The sequence below is a fragment of the Rutidosis leptorrhynchoides genome, chromosome 2 (assembly GCF_046630445.1).
Source record: "Rutidosis leptorrhynchoides isolate AG116_Rl617_1_P2 chromosome 2, CSIRO_AGI_Rlap_v1, whole genome shotgun sequence".
Taxonomy (NCBI): domain Eukaryota; kingdom Viridiplantae; phylum Streptophyta; class Magnoliopsida; order Asterales; family Asteraceae; genus Rutidosis; species Rutidosis leptorrhynchoides.
This window is the reverse complement of record NC_092334.1, coordinates 623,392,251-623,398,321: the sequence shown is the minus strand read 5'-3', so window position 1 is coordinate 623,398,321 and position 6,071 is coordinate 623,392,251. Positions and strand designations below refer to the sequence as shown.

Here is a 6,071-nt window from a genome sequence, read left to right as displayed (position 1 = left end):
GGTGTATTACATTCATATTTATTTTTATTCTTGTGCTGTTTTGTTTTTGTATTTGTATTTGTTTGAAAATTAATATGCAGATTTTGGTTGCGGTTAATAAAGTTGGGTACTTACAGAGGAAGTATCATGGTTAGATGCTTCTCATCTTTGAGGTAGTACTCTTCTTTTTAAATCTGATGTTATTGCCTCTTTGTTTATCTAATTAATTAGGTTTGTTGTTGGAATTTGTCATACAAATTAGTGTTCTTACATTGACATTTGGGATTCATAGCTTATTTGTAATTTCCATTGTAGTTACCTAATTAGTTTAATTATCTTATATTCAGTTGGGTATTGTTAAAACACGAGCTGGTGATTGACATGCTATTTAATTAGTTTACTCATTTGGTGTTTTTTTATATTGAGATATGGTACGTTACGTTGCAGTTTTCACATAATTCATGTTTCAACGTACTGTCACTATAACGAGCTTCTGTTTTGGCACGGGTATTGAAATATTATATATATATTAAAAGACAGTCTCGTTTAGCTAATAAATGTTTTCAAAACCTCCTTAATTACCATTAGATTAGAAAATTACATTATAATACCCCTTCATCCAACGGTTCTTAATCATCCACTAAAAATATTAGCTAATAAATCAATTGTTTAAACACTCATCCCTATAATACCCTCTTCAAATCTAATCTAATCTAATCTAATAACTAAAAAAAAAAACACGGGAGAAAAATAACAAAGAAGGGGTGTAACTTCCTCTCTCAACCAAATAATCCAAATCATTCACGCCGATCAAACAAGAAACGATTTGGTTTTTACTGGTTACTATCCCATCTTCGACAGATTGGATTGAAACTAACGATGAGGTCGGAATGATGAATTATAACCCTAATGGAGAGCTATATGGTAGATTGATTGCAGAAGTCCTTTAAGTCACAAATATAAATTACATGTATAATTGATGCGTCATTCTGCAGTTTAATCAGCTTCAGTTGTTCGGAAGAGCATTATCAATGGAACCAGATGAGTATCCTAAGATTTATATTATGAAGCCTTAGGCTACCAATGAGTAAGTGCCAACAACATATTTTGGTGTATTACATTCATATTTATTTTTATTCTTGTGCTGTTTTGTTTTTGTATTTGTATTTTTTGAAAATTAATATGCAGATTTTGGTTGCGGTTAATAAAGTTGGGTACTTACTGAGGAAGTATCATGGTTAGATGCTTCTCATCTTTGTGGTACTACTCTTCTTTTTAAATTTGATGTTATTGCCTCTTTGTTTATCTAATTAATTAGGTTTGTTGTTGGAATTTGTCATACAAATTAGTGTTCTTACATTCACATTTGGGATTCATTGCTTATTAGTAATTTCCATTGTAGTTACCTAATTAGTTTAATTATCTTATATTCAGTTGGGTATTGTTAAAACACGAGCTGGTGATTGACATGCTATTTAATTAGTTCACAAATTTGGTGTTTTTTTATATTGAGATATGGTACGTTACGTTGCAGTTTTCACATAATTCATGTTTCAACGTACTGTCACTATAACGAGCTTCTGTTTTGGTACAGGTATTGAAACGAAATATAAGAGTTGTTTGCAGGGTTCGACCTTTATTGGTTGATGACTGAAACACAGGCTGCTCATTTTCCTACGTCAATCGAAAATATTGGCCGAGGCGTTGAACTAATGCAACAAGGTACTATAAAAATGTATCCTTTTGGGCTGAGTTGACTTTATTGGCCATGTTTAGTACTCTTATCTGTAACTTTTTATTTTGAACACAGATATGTTTAAGTTAATCTTGATTTAGGGTTTAAATCCGTTCTATTCACATCAATTGATTACCGGCGGTTGACTGACTGATCGGTCACACTTGATTCATCTTCTTTGTGTGTATATATACAGATAGAAAAAGTGTATAGATAGTTGTGGAATCGAATCGGATAATGGCTGGACAGAAGGTGTTTAAAACGAAGATATGCGTTCAGTATAGAAAAGGTCTATGCAATTGTCACAACTGATTCTTCTTCCTCATCATTCAATGGCACAAATACTATTCACGCACTTTAATTTCTTATTTATGTTTCCCTTTATATATCATAATCATAAATCATTGATATATCATATCTCATCATGAAGATCGTGAACACAGGTTTATGGTGAGATTAGGATGTAGAACATCATTTCGATAGCGAATTTATATCGTAATTTCTGTTGATGTAGGATAACTGACAACGCTAACGACTATCAATTGAGATGTTATCGAATCATACTTCAATTAGATATTGGTATTTAATCGACCATTATTTCCATAGCTGTTCATGTGATGAAATAGGTTAGTTAATTTGAATATCATACGTTTGTTTGCTGATGTTAATCGACTCTTTCACTAGATCAAGGATGATGGTTGCCAATGCTAATGCTTTTGAATTCAAGTAATCACATGTTATAATTGATATATAATATTTTACGATCCTTATATTCTTAAATGTTCATATATTCAAAAAGTTTCTAACAAGGTTAATAGTTTTTGTGAATCATCTCCAGTAACCACAAAATTATCGGAGAGAGTCTGGATTTGTTGCGATATTTTGATGTTCATTTTGAAGGCCCCAAATTACTTCCAGAAGTAAGATTTAAGATCTGTCGTAGTCTAACTTTAACCTCCTTAGTCTACAATTTGTTTCAAAACGGTAACAAGTTGTCTTATGAACAATTGCAGGACCCGGCTAAAAGAGAGTTCGCTGAAGCGCTGCTGACATACAATGACATTTTCAATAAACATTGTTAATGCTTAGGGGGTTATATTGTACCCGAGCCGAAATTTAGGGTAACCGTCTCAGAACTCACCAGATAATCAGAAAAACACACACAGATCCGACCGTCGCATCTCCGTCACTCTTTCTGGCGATATACAAAGACTACCGCCATCTCATTTCACTGGTATGATGAAATTTCTCCTTTACAGACCTAATTTACCTTATATTTTTTCAATATGTTCTGTTATCTACATGTATAATGTTGGATTGCTTACTACACTTTATTAATGGTGAACTTTGAGAGTAGCAGAGAATGTATATAGAAAATACGAAATATGATTATAAGATGTGCAATATAAACTATATTATGTTTTATTTTAGCTAATATATCAGTAAAGACGTGAAGTGTATTTAATGTTATGTTGCTTAATCGAGCTCATTAATGGTGAACTGTGAGATATTGTAGAAAAATGTATAGAAATAAAGAACTATGAATTTATTCCAAACAATTAAAATTATATCATGTTTTATTTTTTTGTTAATATGATCAGTAAGTGGATATATGATGTTATATAACTTATTCCTGCTCGATAAAAGGTATATCATGTTTTATATTTTTGTTTGATGACATTGACAGTTGCTTGTCATGTACTTATTTTGTCATGTACTTATATGGGAACGAGTTTTTAGATGGTGGGGAATTGACCGACCATTATATTCATGTTTGGAAGAAATGTTCATCGGAGATATTGGTGGTTCAAAATCCATGTGGTGGCAAGCCATCTAGTGGGTAAGCGGGTATGTAATTTGGCAAAACCTTACGATATTCCAAAGGAAAAAAGGGACCGGGCCGATGTTGCTAAACGAAGTACAAGTTAAATCTTACGAATGGATTTCGAGAAGATCGAGGAAGGCAAATATAGAATGGAGTCAATGGCTCATCAATCCAAATTCCTTTGACGATCACGGTTAGAAGTAGTGTATAGATAGGCTTCTTCTTTGTTTCCTGTTTTGCCTCATATTAATCTTGGGGCCTGGTTTTTTCTTTGTTGATTTTGATGTATAATTTTCCTTAAGCATGCCCTCACATGCTTAGATGTTCTTGTATTCTCATTTTAAGCAATATAATGTGTTTGCTTTTCAAAAAAAAAAAAAAAAAAAAATAAAAATAAAACTTATTTTGTAACTTTTGCTGTGTTTCTATCTGCAGGATTGAAGAAATACTTACAGTCTCTGCTTCGTAAGAAATTGATACACCTTGGTGGTGAGTGATGTTCATATGAAAAACGATCAAGTTTTTATTTATTTATTAGTTATATTTTTACACCCTGGTGGTGAGTGATGTTCGTATGCCATATAGTCTTTTCTGGAGAGTGGAGACTAGGATCAACCATTTTATCAGTTAGTTACTTGTTCTATTTAGGTATAATGACATCGGTTAATTCATCATATTTTACTGCAAGTCTGTAACTCTTATTGATGCATTTAGACATGATTTCTTTTTTTACCTGTTGATGGTTTATGGATCGTACTAAACATGGATACTTTTGAATTCATGGTTTACTCTTTTTGATTTGTTTGAAGTTACAATAGTTTCAATAATGTTTGCTCGAGAAGCTGATGTCAGTTTATCGAGTAATGCATGTTTTCTACCATAAAGAGGTTATGATTAATATAGTGTATTACACTTGGTTTTTTGGTTGATAGGTGACCAATCGGTATGAGTCATTTTGTTCTATGCACTGTGGTATATGTCAAACAATGCTCCATGGTTTGCCAATATATGATGAAATTTACAAGGGAGAGTCATTGGGATCATCAAAAAAGTATGTTTCTATCTGGTGTATGACATATTTATAGCATATTATTCAAAGTGAATGCTGTAGAAATTAGAAATTTTATATTTTTGTGAGTTCGGGTTGTCACTACAATTGTGATGGCTTCTGGTAAACTATCAAACACGATTTCTGAGTGCATTTCTCAAATTCAATATCACAGTGATGACGAAATTAAAGTTGGGTACTTACTGAGGAAGTATCATGGTTAGATGCTTCTCATCTTTGAGGTAGTACTCTTCTTTTTAAATTTGATGTTATTGCCTCTTTGTTTATCTAATTAATTAGGTTTGTTGTTGGAATTTGTCATACAAATTAGTGTTCTTACATTCACATTTGGGATTCATAGCTTATTTGTAATTTCCATTGTAGTTACCTAATTAGTTTAATTATCTTATATTCAGTTGGGTATTTTTAAAACACGAGCTGGTGATTGACATGCTATTTAATTAGTTTACTCATTTTGTGTTTTTTTATATTGAGATATGGTACGTTACGTTGCAGTTTTCACATAATTCATGTTTCAACGTACTGTCACTATAACGAGCTTCTGTTTTGGTACAGGTATTGAAAGGAAATATAAGATTTTTTTGCAGGGTTCGACCTTTATTGGTTGATGACTGAAACACAGGCTGTTCATTTTCCTACGTCAATCAAAAATATTGGCCGAGGCGTTGAACTAATGCAACAAGGTACTATAAAAATGTATCCTTTTGGGCTGAGTTGACTTTCTTGACCATGTTTAGTACTCTTATCTGTAACTTTTTATTTTGAACACATATATGTTTAAGTTAATCTTGATTTAGGGTTTAAATCCGTTCTATTCACATCAATTGATTACCGGCGGTTGACTGACTGATCGGTCACACTTGATTCATCTTCTTTGTGTGTATATATACAGATAGAAAAAGTGTATAGATAGTTGTGGAATCGAATCGGATAATGGCTGGACAGAAGGTGTTTAAAAAGAAGATATGCGTTCAGTATAGAAAAGGGCTATGCAATTGTCACAACTGATTCTTCTTCCTCATCATTCAATGGTACAAATACTATTCACGCACTTTAATTTCTTATTTATATTTCCCTTTATATATCATAAATCATTGATATATCATATCTCATCATGAAGATCGTGAACACAGGTTTATGGTTTAGTTTCTAGGGTTTAAGGTTTATATTTTAGGGCTTAGGGTTTAGGGTTAGGGTTTAGAGTTTTGAGGGTTTATGGTTTAGATTTAGGGTTTAGAGTTTAGGTTTAGGGTTTTAAGCTTAGATTTAGAGTTTAGGTTAGGGTTTTGATTTAGGGTTTAGGTTAGAGTTTAGGGTTTAGATTCTAGGGTGTAGGGTTTTGGTTTTAGATTTAGGGTTTAGGGTTTATGTTTAGAGTTTGGATTCTACGGTTTAGGGTTTATATTTTAGGGCTTAGGGTTTAGTGTTTTTAGGGTTTATCTTAGGGTTTAGGATTTAGGGTT

The 6,071-nt window shown here is 32.4% G+C and overlaps 2 long non-coding RNA genes across 6 annotated transcripts; both read left to right on the top strand.

Moving 5' to 3' along the window:
• The first annotated feature begins 736 nt into the window (after positions 1-736).
• On the top strand, positions 737-3,585 carry LOC139893583 (uncharacterized). 5 transcript variants are annotated; one of them, XR_011774624.1, is made up of 9 exons: positions 737-903; positions 975-1,066; positions 1,168-1,239; positions 1,574-1,701; positions 1,911-2,293; positions 2,399-2,440; positions 2,553-2,634; positions 2,728-2,948; positions 3,455-3,585. It is a non-coding gene; the product is annotated as an uncharacterized lncRNA (long non-coding RNA). The 5 variants fall into 5 exon arrangements; XR_011774623.1 differs by adding an exon at positions 1,414-1,497 and having other exon boundaries at positions 737-1,066; XR_011774626.1 differs by having other exon boundaries at positions 737-1,066; positions 3,496-3,585.
• A 404-nt stretch (positions 3,586-3,989) lies between these two features.
• Positions 3,990-4,981, top strand: LOC139893582 (uncharacterized). Its single transcript, XR_011774621.1, has 3 exons — positions 3,990-4,028; positions 4,125-4,187; positions 4,472-4,981. It is a non-coding gene; the product is annotated as an uncharacterized lncRNA (long non-coding RNA).
• The last annotated feature ends 1,090 nt before the right edge of the window (positions 4,982-6,071 follow it).